Raw genomic sequence first — 18,599 nt, forward strand, 5'->3', positions numbered from 1 at the left:
AGGTCGGCCCTGTGAGAGAGTCCAGTACCAACTGGAGTTCCCACTGAGGGCTGGAAGGCCTTGCAGGAGGTCGAAGCCTGCAGGCACCCCGCAGGAAACGCGCCACCAAAGGGTGGGCGTGAACCGAAGCACCCTCAAAACCGACATGCCTTGTCGCTATGGCTGATGCGAACACTCTGTGTCGCCACAGTCCGCCCGTTATCCAGCAAAAGTTGCAGGAAAGACAGGATAGCGGAGACCAAACAAGAGCTGGGGTCCAAGGACCTGTCTGAACACCAGCGGGAGAATATCCCCCACTTTGAGGCATAAAGCCTACGTGTTGATGGGGCCCGGGCGTTCTCCAGCGTGTGGAGAACGTCCGGGTCCAGGGTCCCGATCAGCTCGTCCCGTGCAGGAGCCACACCTTGAGAGGCCGGCCCAGCACCGGGGGCGCTGTCAGTGTCCCCCCCCCGCCTGACACAGGGAAGCGGGGCCCCAAGGGATGGCCCACGGGGCCCCGACCGCCATGCGCACCAGCTCTGGGAACCAGAGCGCCCCCGGGGAGTCTGGTGCCACTAGAATTAACCTCAGCCCCCCCCGCCTCGTCCTCCGAATCAGGGGGAGAAGGAGCCGCGGAGGAGGGAAGGCAAACAGCAGACCGACCGGCCACCTCGAATGGGCTAAAGCGTCCACGCCTAGTGGGGGGCGGTCCGAAGCCCTGAGGGAGAACCAAAGAGGGCATTTGAAGTTCTCCTTGCTGGCGAAGAGGTCTGCAACCGGGTGACCGAATCGAGACCAGATCTCTCTTGCCACTGCCTCGGACAGACCCCATTCGTCCTGGACGGCTCCCCTCGACAGTCTGTCCGCTACTGCATTCAGCTCGCCCGGGACGTGCTGGGCTCTGAGCGAAAGCAGGTGACAGTCCGCCCACAGCCAAATCTTCCTTGCCACACACAGAAGGGCTGGGGATCTGACTCCACCTTGGCGATTTACGTACGCCACGGCGGTGGAGCTGTCTGAAAATACTAGGACGTTGGACTGTGACAGTTGGGGAGAGAGGTGAAGCAGGACATTGTGAATCGCCTTCAGCTCTAGCCAGTTTATGTGTCTGAGCACCGGACTGCTCCAGACCCCACTGGCATAGGCCTGACCCGAGGTGCCTCCCCAACCTGTCAGGGAAGCGTCTGTGAACACTTGAGTGTAACGAAGGACGCAACCCAATGGAACTCTCCGCCTGAGGTTGGCGTGAGAGTTCCAGAACTGGATGTCCTGCAAAACCCGAGCGGGAAGGCGCACTTTCTGACCTCTTTCCCGCTTGAGGTCTAGCTTGAGACGACCAAACCATCTCTGAAGCTCCCTCATGTGCAGCAAGCCCAGCCGAACAACCGTGTGGGCTGCCGCCATGAGCCCCAGGAGGGACATAACAGTGCCTGCTGTTGTCACGTGACACCGAGCTTCCAGCAACTGTGTTGTCAGTCGGAGAATGGGCTGGATACGCACGTCCGGGAGGCGCGCGTATCCTTCCTCCGAGTTCAACAGTACCCCCAGGTAAACTAACTGTTGAACTGGAGTCAGAGCGCTCTTCCTGAGGTTCACTGTGAACCCCAGGGTGGCAATATGGCTCAACACCTTCTGTGTGTGAGCGTAACTTTCTGCCTCTGACCTGGCAAGGATCAACCAGTCGTCCAGATAGGTCAAGATCCTTACCCCACTCACTCTCAAAGGCTCCACTGCCGCTTCCACACACTTGGTGAAGGTCCTGGGTGCCAGAGAGTAGCCGAACGGAAGTCGAGTGTACTGAAACACCCGACCCTCGAGGGCGAAACGCAAGTACTTTCGATGTCTCTTGACTATCGGTATGTGAAAGTACGCGTCGGTCAGGTCGATAGATGTCATCCAATCTCCTGGACATACACCTGAAAGCAGTTTCTTGACCGTCAACATGCGAAACGGGCGGGTAGCTATGAACTTGTTCAAATAGCTGAGGTCCAGAATGGGCCTCCAACCCCCGGTCTTCTTCGCCACGAGGAAGTACCGGGAGTAAAACCCTGTCATCATCTCGGCTGCAGGGACCAGTTCTACGACCTCCTTCTGCAGCAGAGTAGACACCTCGTTTCTCAAACAGGATAGTTTCTCCTGCTCCACCATACGCGTCCAGAGAATCCCTGAAAAACGCGGGGGTTGACGGGCAAACTGTAGCGCATAGCCCCGCCTGATTACTCCCCCCAGCCAAGTGGGTCCTAGAAGTAAAACCAGGCGACTCCAAGCCGAATAATGTTCTGTCAGAACCGCAGCCCTGGCGAACCTTGGGTAGTCTTCTGGCCCGCCCCCTATGGACGGGCCGTAGACGAAAGGGCATCACACAAGCCGCGTCTCTATCTCTTGAATCCACAGAGCATGTACTCGAGTTGGATTCACTAGAACCCCCACTCTCATACATAAAAGCCGGCCCTGTGGGAGAAGCGCGCAAGTGCGCGTGAGACACCTCAGATGCGCGTCGTGCGTGTTCCCTTCCCCCCCCCGGAAGTATTCCCAACTCCCTGAGCACTTCTTAGTGTCACCGGAGCTGACAAAACCCGCGATGTGGAGGAAAGCGCTGGAGAATTAACCCGGAGCTGAAGTGAGTTAGGTCGCGCGCGCGTCGGCACCGCATCACTCACCCGGTCCCGTACATTCTCCAGCCACGCTGGCGGTCCCGACCTGTTCGTCACTCGTGAGATCCGACCGCCACGCACCTCTCCAGTTGATCGACCAGACGGGACGGAAGTTCCTCGCCCTCGCCACAGTCCGCCCGTTATCCAGCAAAAGTTGCAGGAAAGACAGGATAGCGGAGACCAAACAAGAGCTGGGGTCCAAGGACCTGTCTGAACACCAGCGGGAGAATATCCCCCACTTTGAGGCATAAAGCCTACGTGTTGATGGGGCCCGGGCGTTCTCCAGCGTGTGGAGAACGTCCGGGTCCAGGGTCCCGATCAGCTCGTCCCGTGCAGGAGCCACACCTTGAGAGGCCGGCCCAGCACCGGGGGCGCTGTCAGTGTCCCCCCCCCGCCTGACACAGGGCAGCGGGGCCCCAAGGGATGGCCCACGGGGCCCCGACCGCCATGCGCACCAGCTCTGGGAACCAGAGCGCCCCCGGGGAGTCTGGTGCCACTAGAATTAACCTCAGCCCCCCCCGCCTCGTCCTCCGAATCAGGGGGAGAAGGAGCCGCGGAGGAGGGAAGGCAAACAGCAGACCGACCGGCCACCTCGAATGGGCTAAAGCGTCCACGCCTAGTGGGGGGCGGTCCGAAGCCCTGAGGGAGAACCAAAGAGGGCATTTGAAGTTCTCCTTGCTGGCGAAGAGGTCTGCAACCGGGTGACCGAATCGAGACCAGATCTCGCTTGCCACTGCCTCGGACAGACCCCATTCGTCCTGGACGGCTCCCCTCGACAGTCTGTCCGCTACTGCATTCAGCTCGCCCGGGACGTGCTGGGCTCTGAGCGAAAGCAGGTGACAGTCCGCCCACAGCCAAATCTTCCTTGCCACACACAGAAGGGCTGGGGATCTGACTCCACCTTGGCGATTTACGTACGCCACGGCGGTGGAGCTGTCTGAAAATACTAGGACGTTGGACTGTGACAGTTGGGGAGAGAGGTGAAGCAGGACATTGTGAATCGCCTTCAGCTCTAGCCAGTTTATGTGTCTGAGCACCGGACTGCTCCAGACCCCACTGGCATAGGCCTGACCCGAGGTGCCTCCCCAACCTGTCAGGGAAGCGTCTGTGAACACTTGAGTGTAACGAAGGACGCAACCCAATGGAACTCTCCGCCTGAGGTTGGCGTGAGAGTTCCAGAACTGGATGTCCTGCAAAACCCGAGCGGGAAGGCGCACTTTCCGACCTCTTTCCCGCTTGAGGTCTAGCTTGAGACGACCAAACCATCTCTGAAGCTCCCTCATGTGCAGCAAGCCCAGCCGAACAACCGTGTGGGCTGCCGCCATGAGCCCCAGGAGGGACATAACAGTGCCTGCTGTTGTCACGTGACACCGAGCTTCCAGCAACTGTGTTGTCAGTCGGAGAATGGGCTGGATACGCACGTCCGGGAGGCGCGCGTATCCTTCCTCCGAGTTCAACAGTACCCCCAGGTAAACTAACTGTTGAACTGGAGTCAGAGCGCTCTTGCTGAGGTTCACTGTGAACCCCAGGGTGGCAATATGGCTCAACACCTTCTGTGTGTGAGCGTAACTTTCTGCCTCTGACCTGGCAAGGATCAACCAGTCGTCCAGATAGGTCAAGATCCTTACCCCACTCACTCTCAAAGGCTCCACTGCCGCTTCCACACACTTGGTGAAGGTCCTGGGTGCCAGAGAGTAGCCGAACGGAAGTCGAGTGTACTGAAACACCCGACCCTCGAGGGCGAAACGCAAGTACTTTCGATGTCTCTTGACTATCGGTATGTGAAAGTACGCGTCGGTCAGGTCGATAGATGTCATCCAATCTCCTGGACATACACCTGAAAGCAGTTTCTTGACCGTCAACATGCGAAACGGGCGGGTAGCTATGAACTTGTTCAAATAGCTGAGGTCCAGAATGGGCCTCCAACCCCCGGTCTTCTTCGCCACGAGGAAGTACCGGGAGTAAAACCCTGTCATCATCTCGGCTGCAGGGACCAGTTCTACGACCTCCTTCTGCAGCAGAGTAGACACCTCGTTTCTCAAACAGGATAGTTTCTCCTGCTCCACCATACGCGTCCCTCGTCACTCGTGAGATCCGACCGCCACGCACCACGGACAAGTTCCACTCACCTCATCAGCTGTCACGCTCTGTCGGGCACGAGCGCTGGTCGACGCGGAAGTAAACACAGCTGATTCAGCCGGTCTCGCGGACCTCTGCTCGTCTGTAAACAAAACACATGTGGTTGGAGTCTGCCCCTCATTCGTGTGGACAGACTCCGTTATTGCAGTCTCGGTATGACCCGGACGAAGGGGTTTAAAACCTCCTTCGGACTGTGTTATGAGAGGAAAATCACGCCGTCTATGACCGGCGGAGGATGTTAGCTTAGCATTAGCGGCGAAAGTTTCTAATGACGCCTGTGAATACGTCACACTCACAGGCGGAAACACATGCACGCTACCAACATCTCTCTCAGAACGAACCACAGAAACGTCATACGTTCTCTTGTTTTATTCCCGACACATTCCCTTGAATGAATAGGGAGGGGGAGGAGCCCTCGGCCGTCGACTCTGCTGCGGCTGCTGGCTCCCCGGCTCGCGCTGCGGATCTTGGCGACGCTCACTCGTCGCACGCCGCCGCTGTTGCCGATGTTGTTGGTGCTGCTGGGGTGGCTGGTCTCTGGTGACGCTTCCCCCCAGCACCAGATGATGATGCCGACGAACGGGATCTCCGTCTCCGCGTATCCCCGTCGCGCATCGTCATCACGCCAAACGTGACGTCATCCATGGCGCCGGGATTTTCTTGACAACGCTCATCGGCGGTCAAACCCCGCCAGCGCATGTCAACACGGAAGTAAACACAGCTGATCAAGCCGGTCTCGTGGACATTTGCTTATCAGGCCGACGAACGGGATCTTCTCCGCGTATCCTCGTCGCGCCTCGTCATCACGCCCATGCAGGTGATGGCGGAGCTGCGCCGCCTCCTGCCGGGCCATTCCTCTCAATGGTGCGTCCGTTCCATGGCGTTTCTCCGCCAAACGTGACGTCATCCATGACGTTTCTCCGCCAACGTGACGTCATCCATGACGTTTCTCCGCCAACGTGACGTCATCCATGGCGCCGGGATTTTTTTGACAACGCTCATCGGCGGTCAAACCCCGTCAGCGCATGTCAACACGGAAGTGAAGTAAACACAGCTGATCAAGCCGGTCTCGTGGACATTTGCTTATCTGGAAACAAAGCACATGGTTGAGTCTGCCCTTCATTCGTGTGGACAGACTCCGTTATTACAGTCTCGGCATGACCCGGACGAAGGGGTTTAAAACCTCCTCCGAACTGTGTTCTGAGAGGAAACTCTCGCCGTCTATGAACGGCGGAGCATGTTAGCTTAGCATTAGCGGCGAAAGTCTCTAATGACGCCTGTGAATACGTCACACTCACAGGCGGAGCCACATGCACACTAATACCTCTCAAGTGAACCCGTCGAGTGCGCTGCAGGAGGGCCATGAGACCTGCAAGAGATACTCACCTGATCGCTCTCGCATACCCCATGGTCGACTCCATGCAGCGAGCCAGTCGTCCTCCTCGTCGGCATCTGTTCATGACCGATGGACGACTCAGCTCGACTCATCAGGGCCCAACACGTTGGAACGTGAGCTTGTCGAGTGCAGCGCACAGGACTGCCGTGTTGTTATTTTAAACAACACGGCAGTCCTGTGTTGATCATAATCATGATCTGAGGCGGCGTGGGTGGACAAACCTCGAACGCTTCCCAACACTGTCAAAAGCCGTGGGAAGCGCTCGGAAGGCCACATAATCATCCCGTGTGATTTGGGCCTCTAGGCAAAACGAAGCAGACATGTGTGTCTCCTCTTCAGGGAGTCTTCGTGCACACATGGTTCACTTCAATATTCATTCGCCATCATTACATTCCACTGTCAGGAGCTTTCTCGCTGAGTTGAAAAAGGAGAAAGTGCGGCGGGTGCTGCCCGCCTTTATAGGAAGGTACTGCCCCCTGCTGGGTGGCGAGTTCATTAAGCTTTCTCAGAGACGAGGCGGTGCCTCGGGGTAAACCCATAGCGAAGCCGTTGGAGGGCGGAGCACCAATGAAGCAGAACTGCCTGTTCTTGGTACTATTTACCCACAAACCTTAGCATGAACTGGCCCTCAAAAGTAAACCTGTCAGAGAAAGTAAAGGTCTCAGGCAACAGCAGGTTGAAAGTGGGGATATAAGCAGTGGAGAAAATAAAAAATAAATGTGATCAGTATCCGTTCATGGTGATTGTCCTTATCTGCCACAATGATTCTTCCCTGACTGAATATCTTTTGAGCATGTTGTGTTGAGTCTGTAATGCTGCCAACAAAGTTATGAATCTACAAGTTTCCTGACACACTTCGACTAGAAATTGTTCTTGATGATAGTTTATTGAAAATAATTCTTCTCACTTTTGTTTCTTTGTCAAGATGAAACATTAAACATTTCCACATGGTTGGTTTAAACACTCAATGTGAACATTTTGGTGCATGTGTTGAACTTTCATTTGGATTAATATGTAAGTTCACAGTATTGAGGGGAGGAATATGATCAGAGTGTTGGTTTTTCATTTTAAAAGTGTAAATATTGTCTCATTCTGCACTTTGTCCAGGACGAGAACACAGTCTTCTCTTTCAGTCAGACAAGCCTACTCTTGGGATGAAGGTTTTTGATCATCCATTGTGCCGACCAAGGCTTTTCTATGGTTTTCCACCAGTGTTTCCTCTTTCCTCTTGAGAACAGTGAGGCTCGAGGGTTTGAGGTTGATTTTAGTGGCACCAGAAGCTCCAACAAATCACTGGTTCCTCAACTGGTTGGCTCTACAACAAACTGAAGAAATGCTGACTCTGCTCTCTGTTCTAATGTTGACCACAAACTGTTCTTTGTACTGTAGTTCACAGAAATAAATAATATTTTACTCAACATTATTCATTAAATGACATTTGTTTCTTATAATATTAACTTTACTCCATGTTTTGTAATAATGTAGGAACTTACTTTGAAAGCTTTATGGTTCATGTGTTTGATATAAACATACATTTCATGTTGTGTGTTTAATAGTGATGTGTTGATGAAGCCAAATGAAACAGTGTCATGTTGTTTAGAGGTCAGTAGGTGGCGCCATCAGTTTAAAAATGATGTGATGTTTCATTAGAAAAATTGTTCAAAACAATGGAGAATAGTGCAGAGACCGCCATCTAGTGGAAAAATAATGAAACTGCTTCATGAAGAATACTTACAAAGTATATTATTAATTGACATTTGTTTATTCTAATATTGACTTTACGACGTGTGTTTTTTAAATAATGTAGAAACCTAGTTTGAAAGTATTGTGGTGCATGTGTTTGATTTGTAAATACATTTCAAGTTGTGTATTTAATGTGAATCACACAGTATCATGTTCAACTAAAATAAAAAATCAACCATCACTATAATAGTTTGGTGTGAGGATGGAGTGTGATGTTGGTGCAGAGTTAAGTTAAGACTGTACTTTCAGGGATCATTTCTATAGTTCTTAACTTAAGAAATGTGTTTGTAAAGTGTTTGGTGTCACTAACCATGATGAAGAGTTGTGATATTCCTTCCTGAGTGTGAAGCAGACAGAGAATAATGATTCACTTCATATGTTCTCTGTCATTGATGATCCTTCTTTACTTCCTTGTGCAGTATTGAGAGGAATATGATCAGAGTGGTTGTTATGTACAATACAATATATGAAAACATTTGTATATGTTAATCTACATCTCTACTGTCTCCTTGAGCAGATACATACAACTCTCCACTGGAGGTAGATGCTCTTGCTCATTCATTGTGGTCACTTTAATCTTTTCCACTACAGTGTTTCCTCCTCCTGCTCTTGAGGAGAGTGAGAGGTTTAAGGTTCATTTAGTGGCTCCAGCAAAAACAAGCCCTCATCTCTGTGACAGACTGCTTTGACCAGAAGAGTGGTGAAGGTCTGATGAAGCTTCATGAAGCAGTGTCATTATTTTCCACTAGATGGTGCTCTCTGCAATATTTTCCTTTGTTTTGAACAACTGTTTTAATTAAGCATCACTTTTTTTTCTTCTTTCGTTTAGACAGTATTTATATTCTTACACAATTGACACCAGAGAGTTTAGTCTGAAGAATTTACTAGTTTACTGTAAATCTATTGAATTCCTAAAAAATCAGGCATCCTGGAGAAAAAAGTTCTGTTCATAAACAATGCATTTATTTATCTGATTCATTTCACAACAAAGTTATCAGCAAAAATATATCTCAACAACCATATCAGTAATAGTTGTACGTGTGTTTAAATATTCAGGTTTTTATCAAAATACAAACACATATCTCTACTAGTCTCACAAATCAATGAATCTGACAAATAAAAGTTTCTGCTTCTGAATCCTTTAAGCAGAAATGATGCCAAACTTGATGGTTTGTTAGAGCAAATGAATCCTAAAGCTTTAGTTAAGGATGAACTACTCTAATGGAAGTCTTCAGTGGTTCATGAGGCTTAATCTCACCATTACTGCTAAACTCATAGAAACGTTTGAAATGTAACCATGTTGTTATGAACACAACAACCACTCTGATCATATTCCTCTCAATACTGCACAAGGAAGTAAAGAAGGATCATCAATGACAGAGAACATATGAAGTGAATCATTATTCTCTGTCTGCTTCACACTCAGGAAGGAATATCACAACTCTTCATCATGGTTAGTGACACCAAACACTTTACAAACACATTTCTTAAGTTAAGAACTATAGAAATGATCCCTGAAAGTATAGTCTTAACTTAACTCTGCACCATCATCACACTCCATCCTCACACCAAACTATTATAATGACGGTTGAATCTGGGTTTTTTTCATTTCACAGTTTATAAACAACATCTATACAAAAACAACAGGTTACCTATGTAACCTTGGTTCTACAAATGATTGTGACACTCTCTATAGGATGATTCTATGGATAACCTCTCTTGGCCCTGACTCTGAAAAAGAACAAAGCACTCACCACCTCTTTACATGTGACCTGCACTGAAACACACCAGCAATATATTCGTGCCTCTGACTTTCTTCACCGTCCTCAACTAGCAGACAAGTGGACACACTGGACAGAGTAGATGAAGATTCATCCACTCTGGACCAGAGTGAAGGGGTGGGTAGAAAGCCCAGAAGGAGACCACTCTGGTCCTCACAGTGCAGGTATGAACCTTCTAAAGAAAGAGGGTTCAAACATAGCATGACAGTTGCAATCCGTCTGATGGACAAACCAAACATGTCATCAGTACAATTAGCTGACACTGACGTGAGCAGCAGAAGCATCTTGAGGGACAAAATGTCCAAATGTCATCTGAGGCCAGAGTCTCAGTGGTCCATGAAGAAAACACTTCAGCAGTGGTAAGTAGTGATGGTCTGATGAAGCTTTATGAAGCAGTGTCATTATTTTCAGAGAACACTAGATGACGGTCTCTGCACTATTTTCTTTTTTTTCAAACTTAAGTTTTATTAGAATTTTCCACATTAAGGCAAACACACATACATCACAGAAAATAAAAAAGCAACAACACAAAAACAAACAAAACAAAAATAAAAAAATAAAAATGGGGGTTGTTCATGTTTCTTACATGCATCTTTCAATATATAAAGTACACACTGATACAGTCCAAGTATTTCACAGGTGTCGTTGTTGTGTAAACAGACTCCACTTTTTCCATTTTTCTATAAATTTGTCTTCTTGTGTCCTTATCCTGTGGGTTAAAAGTTCCATTTCAAAAACTCCTTTGACAATGTGAGTCCATTCTTCCACTGGTTTTCGTATTGTGCCATTTTTTGGTAATGGCCTTTTTAGCGGCTGCCACTAGTATTTTAAATAAATATTTGTCTTCCTTGTTTACAATGTTTGAATTTAAGCCCAGGTACAAAATTGAACATGCAGGTGGAATATTATAGCCCAAGATGTTTTCAACTGCTTCATGCACATCCTTCCAATATTTCCTGATTTTAGAGCAATACCAGAAAACATGAGCATCGACATTGACTTCGTTACAATCTCTCCAACACGACTGGTCCGATGACAGTTGTCTGCTTTTAATTTTTGGTGTAATGAAATATCTTATTACATTTTTCCAGCAGTGTTCCCTCCAGATACGAGAAGATGTCGTAGAATGCTGCGTCTTCCAAATATGTGACCATTCTTCTTGACTTATACTGATATGGAACTCTTTTTCCCACTTTTCCTTTACATCATTTGTTGTCTTTCCCTTAGTTTCCATCATTTGCTTGTATAATGTTGAGACAATTTTACACTTCTTGCCGTTATAGGTTCCAATCAAAGTTTGGATTATACCATTTCTGTTTTCATTCATGTTTGGTTTAATTTGTTTGTCATAGAAGTCCCGTAATTGTAAGAATCTAAAGTGGTCTCTGTTATTTAGAGAGTATATTTGTTTCAGTTCTTGGAAGCTCATCATTTTGCCATGTTTTGTGTCTGTGCATATTGCAGTTAAACCTGGATCCACTGCCTGAACTGTAAATCCAGATTATTTGGAGTGAAATTTTTATTGTATGCTATCCAACTGAATATTTTAATTTCATTTTCCAATTTGTGTTTTCTGACCACCTTGAACCACATTTCAAGTGTGAATTGACTTATTGTATCTAATTGGTTACTATATTCCTTCATGGTTTTTCTGTCTCCAATTAGACTTCGAATTTCCTGATCTCTACATTTTTCTTCTAGATTTTTCCATTTTGCGTCAAAGTGTTGGTCACACCAACTTATAATTGGTCCTATCTGGGCCGCAAGATAGTATCCTCTCATGTTTGGTAAAGCCATCCCACCTCCCTCTTTACTAATCTGTAAGGTTTCAAATGTTACTCTCGGGTTTTGTCCATTCCATATAAATCTAGAGAACAATTTGTCCCACACTCTGAATAGAATCTCTGGTACCTCAACTGGTAATGCTTGAAACAGGTAAAGTAATCTAGGTAGGATGTTCATCTTGATTGTATCTATTCTTGAACTCAAATCCAGTGTAAGGGGACCCCACTTTTCTAGGTCAGTTTTAATTTCTTTATGTAGTTTGCTATAATTTTCTTCAGACAGTTTCTTGTATTCCTTGGTCAAGGTGACCCCTAGGTATGTTATTTTTTTGGCAAACCAATTTGTGTTTAATATTATTTTGAGATTCTCAGATGGAGTAAAATTCATTGCCATAATTTGCGTTTTTGCTCAATTTAATTTGTAGCCAGAACAGGAGCCAAATGCTTCCATGTGTTGTATTACTTTTGGAATACTAGTTTCTGGTTCTTGTAAATAACATATTATGTCATCTGCAAAAAGTCCAATAATTTGTTTTTCGTGATTCATTTCTATACCTTTAAGTTCCTTGTTTTGTCGGATTGCTTGGGCCAATGGTTCGATACAAATAGCAAAAAGAGTTGGTGAGAGGCAACAACCTTGTCTTGTAGATCTTTCTAAGGTAATAGGGTCTGATAGACTAGCATTTATTCTTATTCTTGCGGTCGGCTTTTGATTGAGCGATCTAATGCATCGTATTGCTTTACTATTTAGTCCAAATTTCTCTAGTACAAGATACAGGAATGACCAATTAACGCAATCAAACGCTTTTTCTGCATCAAAGCTTATGAGGACAGCTGAGATGTTGTTACGTTCCACATGATCTATTACATGCATAGTCCTCCTAATATTGTCATGCGTTTGACGGCCCTTGATAAATCCGGTCTGATCCTCATCAATTATCTCTGTCATGAATGTGCTGTATCTTTTTGCTATGATGGAAGTGTAAAGTTTATAATCTATGTTTAATAATGAGATCGGCCTGTCGTCTTCACACTTCTCACTGGTTTTCTTTTTTGGGATAACTGAGATGATAGCTTCGCTCCAAGACGGAGGAATCACACCCTGTTCAAGAGTGTAGTTAAATGATGTGTGTAGCATCGGGGTCAGCTGTTCATTGAATGTTTTATACCATTCAGACGGTAAACCGTCACTACCTGGTGATTTATTTGATTTGAACCTTCCAATTGCTCGCTCTATTTCCACTTTTGTTATCGGTGTTGTTAGGAGGTCATTTTGCTTTGTGCCGATGCATGGTAGATCTAGTGAGTTAAGAAAAGTTTTGATTTGACTTATGTCGGCAGAAGGTGGTTGTTTATACAAATTCTCATAATAATTTCTAAATTTAGTTTCTATTTCCTCTAAATCAAAAGTGGCTTCATTTGTTAAAGCATCTCTAATTTTATGAACGGAGCGGTCGATCTGCTGTTTTTTAAGTCTTCTTGCCAAAAGTCTCGTTCCTCTTGACCCCATCTCGTAATATGACTCTTTTAAATACCTAGTTCTTTTTTCTACTTCTGAATTTAATTGTCTTTTTATGTTCTCCCTGGTTTCTTGTATCTTTGGAAGTAGAGTGGGGTCCTGGCTGTTTTTGTGTTGTCGTTCTAACCTTAGTCGTTTTTCTTTCTCGTCCTTATATGCTGCTTCTCTTGTTTTTTTCAGTAAAGAGCACTTTGCTATAATATTTCCCCGCATAACTGCTTTAAGAGCATCCCACACTATTGCAGGGTTAACCTCACCATTTTCCTTTTCTTTTTGATATGTGAAAATATCATTTTTGATTTCTTCAACTATTTTTTTCTTGTTCAGAATACCAATATTCAACCTCCACATTGTTTTTTTAACTCGTGATTTTAGTTTTGAATATTACTGGGCTGTGGTCAGATATATCCGCTTCTCCTATTACACACTGTTCTACTTTGTAAAAATCTTCTTGATTTAGAAAGAAATAGTCGATCCTTGCATAGCTTCCGTTAGGTGCAGAGTAGTGTGTGTAATCCCTGTTTTTTGGATGTAACCTTCTCCATAGATCCATCATACCGTAGTCTCTTAACATGTTTTTGATTGTTTTTGTAACATGGTTCATATTTCTTCTATTGTTGGATGGATCTAATGTACTGTTTAATACCACATTGAAGTCTCCTCCACAAATAAGTGTCCCATTCATTTCTGTTACAATATTGTCAAATACCTGTATATATATACACCAATTATTATCTTTTATATATACATATATATACTTTATATGTGTATTTATATAAGATAATAATTGGTGTATATATATATATATATATATATATATATATATACACCAATTATTATCTTTTATATATACATATATATACTTTATATGTGTATATATAAAATATAATAATATAACAACAACAACACTTCATCAATGCTGAGGCATTATAGAGCCCTGCATGAGAGCTTGGAGACCAACGAGACAATTGAACCAACGTCAGGCAAGCTAGATGGCTTCTTTCAAATTCATTTATTTACTATACTACTGTTTGTTATTTATTTTATGTGGTCACTTACATGCAGCTTTTCTGTTTTAGGAAGCAAACTCTGGCATCGTTTAGATGCCACAGTACAGCAGACCAGGCCGAGGAATGAAACGGTTGATGCTACGGTGGCGGTGAAGACCTACCTCAACGAACACAATATTCCTAGAAACGAGGACCCCCTACAGTACTGGGCGAAATGTAAAAATATACACCCATCTCTCTTTCAGCTGGCCATGAAAATACTGTGTACCCCGGCTTCATCCGTCCCCTGCGAAAGGATTTTTTCCAAAGCCGGGGAAATAATCAGTAAAAAAAGAAACCGGCTAAAGCCCAGTACTGTGGGAAAATTGCTTTTTTTAAATAAAAATGAATAATTGTTCAAAAAAAAAACAAGGTTGTCAAGCACATTTTTTAATATCAGAATCATTTGCGCACAAATATGCAATGCTCCCAATTGTCCACATGATGGCATGGTCGTGCAAATGAAGCCTCACGAGGCTTTGCTCCAAAGATGAACTACTCGGCTGGGAGGCTTCGGTGCTTCATGAGGCTTCATCTCGCCATCACTACCATAGGATGTTTATATTAAACTTTGACAGAACCAACAACCACTCTGATCATATTCCTCTCAATACTGCACAAGGAAGTAAAGAAGGATCATCAATGACAGAGAACATATGAAGTGAATCATTATTCTCTGTCTGCTTCACACTCAGGAAGGAATATCACAACTCTTCATCATGGTTAGTGACACCAAACACTTTACAAACACATTTCTTAAGTTAAGAACTATAGAAATGATCCCTGAAAGTATAGTCTTAACTTAACTCTGCACCAACATCACACTCCATCCTCACACCAAACCATTACAGTGACGATCCAAAGGTGACCTTTGTGTTGAAGGAATGGCTTCATAAAAATCATTTTAAGGACCTGGAGTCTCTTAGTCAGTCTCCAGATCTAAACCTCATAGATCACAGATGTCAAATCAGTCCAGAAAAGTGCTTGTTCTTTGTAGTGTAGTTCACAGAAATAAAGAACATTTTACTCAAAATGATTCAATAAATGACATTTGTTTCTTATAATATTGACTTTACCACATGTGTGTGCAAGCTTTATGGTTCATGTGTTTGATATAAACATACATTTCATGTTGTGTATTTAATAGTGATGTGTTGATGAAGCCAAATGAAACAGTGTCATGTTGTTTAGAGGTCAGTAGGTGGCGCCATCAGTTTAAAAATTATGTTTCATTAGAAAAGTTGTTCAAAACAATGGAAAATAGTGCAGAGACCGCCATCTAGTGGACACTTAAAAATAATGACACTGCTTCATCAAGCTAAGAAGTACAAAGCACTTTCAATACTTACAAAGTATTTTATTAATTGACTTTTGTTTATTATAATATTGACTTTACTTTTTGTGTTTTTTAAATAATGTAGAAACCTAGTTTGAAAGTATTGTGGTGCATGTGTTTGATTTGTAAATACATTTCATGTTGTGTATTTAATGTGAATCACACAGTATCATGTTTGTTCAAATTAATGAATGCAGAAGAAAAATAATAAATACAAAATCAACCATCACTATAATAGTTTGGTGTGAGGATGGAGTGTGATGTTGGTGCAGAGTTAAGTTAAGACTATACTTTCAGGGATCATTTCTATAGTTCTTAACTTAAGAGATGTGTTTGTAAAGTGTTTGGTGTCACTAACCATGATGAAGAGTTGTGATATTCCTTCCTGAGTGTGAAGCAGACAGAGAATAATGATTCACTTCATATGTTCTCTGTCATTGATGATCCTTCTTTACTTCCTTGTGCAGTATTGAGAGGAATATGATCAGAGTGGTTGTGTTGTCAAAGATAAATGTACACTTATCAGACAATAAAGTAGTTTGAATGAAGGTTTATTCAACATGTAAATTAAAAGTGTTCACACTCATTTGTTTCAAGGTGAGATGAGACATCAAACTTTTCCATGCATTTGCTATTGGGTGTCAATCTTTCATTTGAAATAATGTCACAATATGTTTTGCATTTTTTTTAAATGAAATGTTATTTTTAAAATGTTTTGTATGTTTTATTTGTATCTGTATTGCAAAAACAAAGCAGGAGTCATTCATGATGAAGTGGAAAAAGCGAGCCATCTGCGGCGCCATCTAGATGTTACTAATGAAGTCCTGAGGTCGTCAGTCAACAAGATGTTTGCCAAGATTGTTCGATGGTCTGCTAGTGTTTAGTTTTAGTCCTCTTGACTCTTTTGTCTCAAAAAGGCACAAATCCACTTATTAATCCGATCAACAATTAAATTGATTATTGTTGTGGAAAATAATAAAAAAAAAGTTTTTTTACATTTGTTGTTAAAATGAATATTATTTTCAGTTAAATGACATTTGTATGTATTGTCTTCTAAAAAAGTAAAAAAATATATAGAAAATTGTAGAAAATTGAAAATATAATTTTACAGGAAAAAAAAATGAGATTTAATTATATTGTAAATGAAATTGTAATTTATTAACGTTTTGAACAGAACTCAAATCAGAAATAATATGCTTCAATTTTATTTTACTTTATTCCACATATTTAATTTAAAATATTTTAAAGCTTGACTGATGTAACTAACGTTTTTTATTTAAACATGTTCATTATAGAATCATATTATTACTACTACATACATTAAAATACATAAATGACAATTTCCACTTTTGGCACAGTCTCGTTTCAAAATAATTATGTCAAATGTAGAAAAAAGAACCAACCTTAATATTATTCCACAACATCATTTATTATTTGTATTGACCATTAGTAATGTATTTATTCATAGTTTCAGTTTTCTTTGAAGAAATAAATAACAATTTCTACATTCATATAGTTTTATTTTGTTATTATATAACAATTTACAAACAAGTAGATCAATCGCATTTTTTAACACTAAAGTGTTTATATTAAGAATATTTTATTGATCAATTGTGACAGGACAATATTTAACTTATCTGAAATGTAAACGCCTTTAAAAGAGTCGTTGAAGTTATAAATTCCAATATTAATCCAAGATTTCAAGTAAAATGGCATCTTGCTCGGACGGTACAAGCTTGACAACAGCGCCACCAAGCGGAGAGAGGAAGAAGAAAAAAACTACCATTCTCCACTTTTCATGCAATTCTTTAATATATCAGTTTTCCATATTCACAACAAATACATTAAGCTCTTTCTCCGTATGATACAGCCTTAAATATTTGTACACGCAACTGTTTTTCTTTTGCCTATCAAAATGTCTCTTAAATTGAACATTTTATAATTTGTTACATTTGTAGTTTCCATGCCTTCTAGCAAACTTGACAGTATTTCCTTTGTACAACTATTTACAGGTGGAACGAAACAAAAGAGAAAACGTCATGATCATTTTCAATTGAAAGGTTTTTGTGTTTGTGTGCGAGTGTAGGGAGTTTAAGGTGCAGGCAACAGGTCGAGAGAGAGGGAATGTTCCAGAAGAGTTGGTGACTGGAGCAGAGCTCAAGAGATATACAAGTCAAAAAAAAAGATAGAATGAGGCCGATGTGCGTCTAGCCCTGCACAGGTAGATATCCCGGCTGATACTGATGTGTGGAGGAGGCGACCACTTTCTTTTCAACTCATGTCAGCTCGTGACAACTTGGCTGTGACTTATGAAACATGAGTGATATCAGTGAACACGACCCAGGCCAGCTTCTCCCCGTGAGTCCAGGATGAACATGTGACCCGACTTCATCCATATGTGTCTCCGACAAACCATTCATTTTTACATTGAATTGTTTTTGTGGATTTTTGCGACACTATGTCACGATGAGTTTCTTTCGAGAGGAACCTTTTGATTAGAGCTCCAATGTATTTGAAAACCCATTTAAATGTTACAAATATGTGATTAAAAATATTGTTTTAGGTGTTTGTAAACTTTTGATAAAGTTGAATTAAAACAAACACAGAAGGTGTCGGAGACGTTTCTGATTCACTTTGATGATTCATAATTCAACATTTCATTTCAAAGTCGACCGAATCATTGTCATCAATCCATCAAAATATGAATCACACATCTTAACAAACAAAGATCACTCATCATGAATGTGCGAAAGGTAAACTTGCGATGTTGCTCAACCGTAAACACAGTAGCCATGTCACGATACTTGGATATGAAAAACTTCACCGGAAGCAGCGTTCATGGATCAGCAGCCAAGAAAACCCTGAAAGGACGTGGATGTTATTTTCCTCATCTTGACTTGTCATCTGAATTCAATTGAAGGGAACTCTTGTTGTGTATGGTTTTGGGCGATGAATATCAGTGGACGACGCTAAGACAAGTGTAACTTTGAGGTGTAAACTTCAGCAGGATAAGAGCTGATCATGCAACAACCAGCAGCAGCCAATCATTGAAGTAAGTGACAACAAAAAGACCTTTTAAGAAGAGAATATCTTACTTTTTTTCTTCATGTACACACACTTTCATCTGTAAACCTTTTGCTGATATTTAAAAAAAAAAAAAGTAAGACTTACTGTTGTTATCAACTGATTGTTTAAATGAGGGTAGAAAAAATAGTTAGC

At 43.2% G+C, this 18,599-nt stretch overlaps 4 non-coding genes across 4 annotated transcripts; 2 read left to right on the forward strand and 2 right to left on the reverse strand.

Annotated features, from left to right (window-relative positions):
• The first annotated feature begins 8,144 nt into the window (after positions 1–8,144).
• On the forward strand, positions 8,145–8,357 carry LOC148074726 (small nucleolar RNA U3). The gene has a single exon (XR_015711901.1). It is a non-coding gene; the product is annotated as a small nucleolar RNA U3 (small nucleolar RNA).
• Positions 8,358–9,228: 871 nt separating this feature from the next.
• Positions 9,229–9,441, reverse strand: LOC148074727 (small nucleolar RNA U3). Its single transcript, XR_015712033.1, has one exon. It is a non-coding gene; the product is annotated as a small nucleolar RNA U3 (small nucleolar RNA).
• A 5,189-nt stretch (positions 9,442–14,630) lies between these two features.
• LOC148074728 (small nucleolar RNA U3) lies at positions 14,631–14,843 on the reverse strand. The gene has a single exon (XR_015712035.1). It is a non-coding gene; the product is annotated as a small nucleolar RNA U3 (small nucleolar RNA).
• An 818-nt stretch (positions 14,844–15,661) lies between these two features.
• On the forward strand, positions 15,662–15,874 carry LOC148074729 (small nucleolar RNA U3). Its single transcript, XR_015711980.1, has one exon. It is a non-coding gene; the product is annotated as a small nucleolar RNA U3 (small nucleolar RNA).
• Positions 15,875–18,599: the final 2,725 nt, after the last annotated feature.

The sequence above is a fragment of the Callionymus lyra genome, chromosome 7 (genome assembly GCF_982586985.1).
Source record: "Callionymus lyra chromosome 7, fCalLyr1.hap1.1, whole genome shotgun sequence".
Lineage (NCBI taxonomy): Eukaryota > Metazoa > Chordata > Actinopteri > Syngnathiformes > Callionymidae > Callionymus > Callionymus lyra.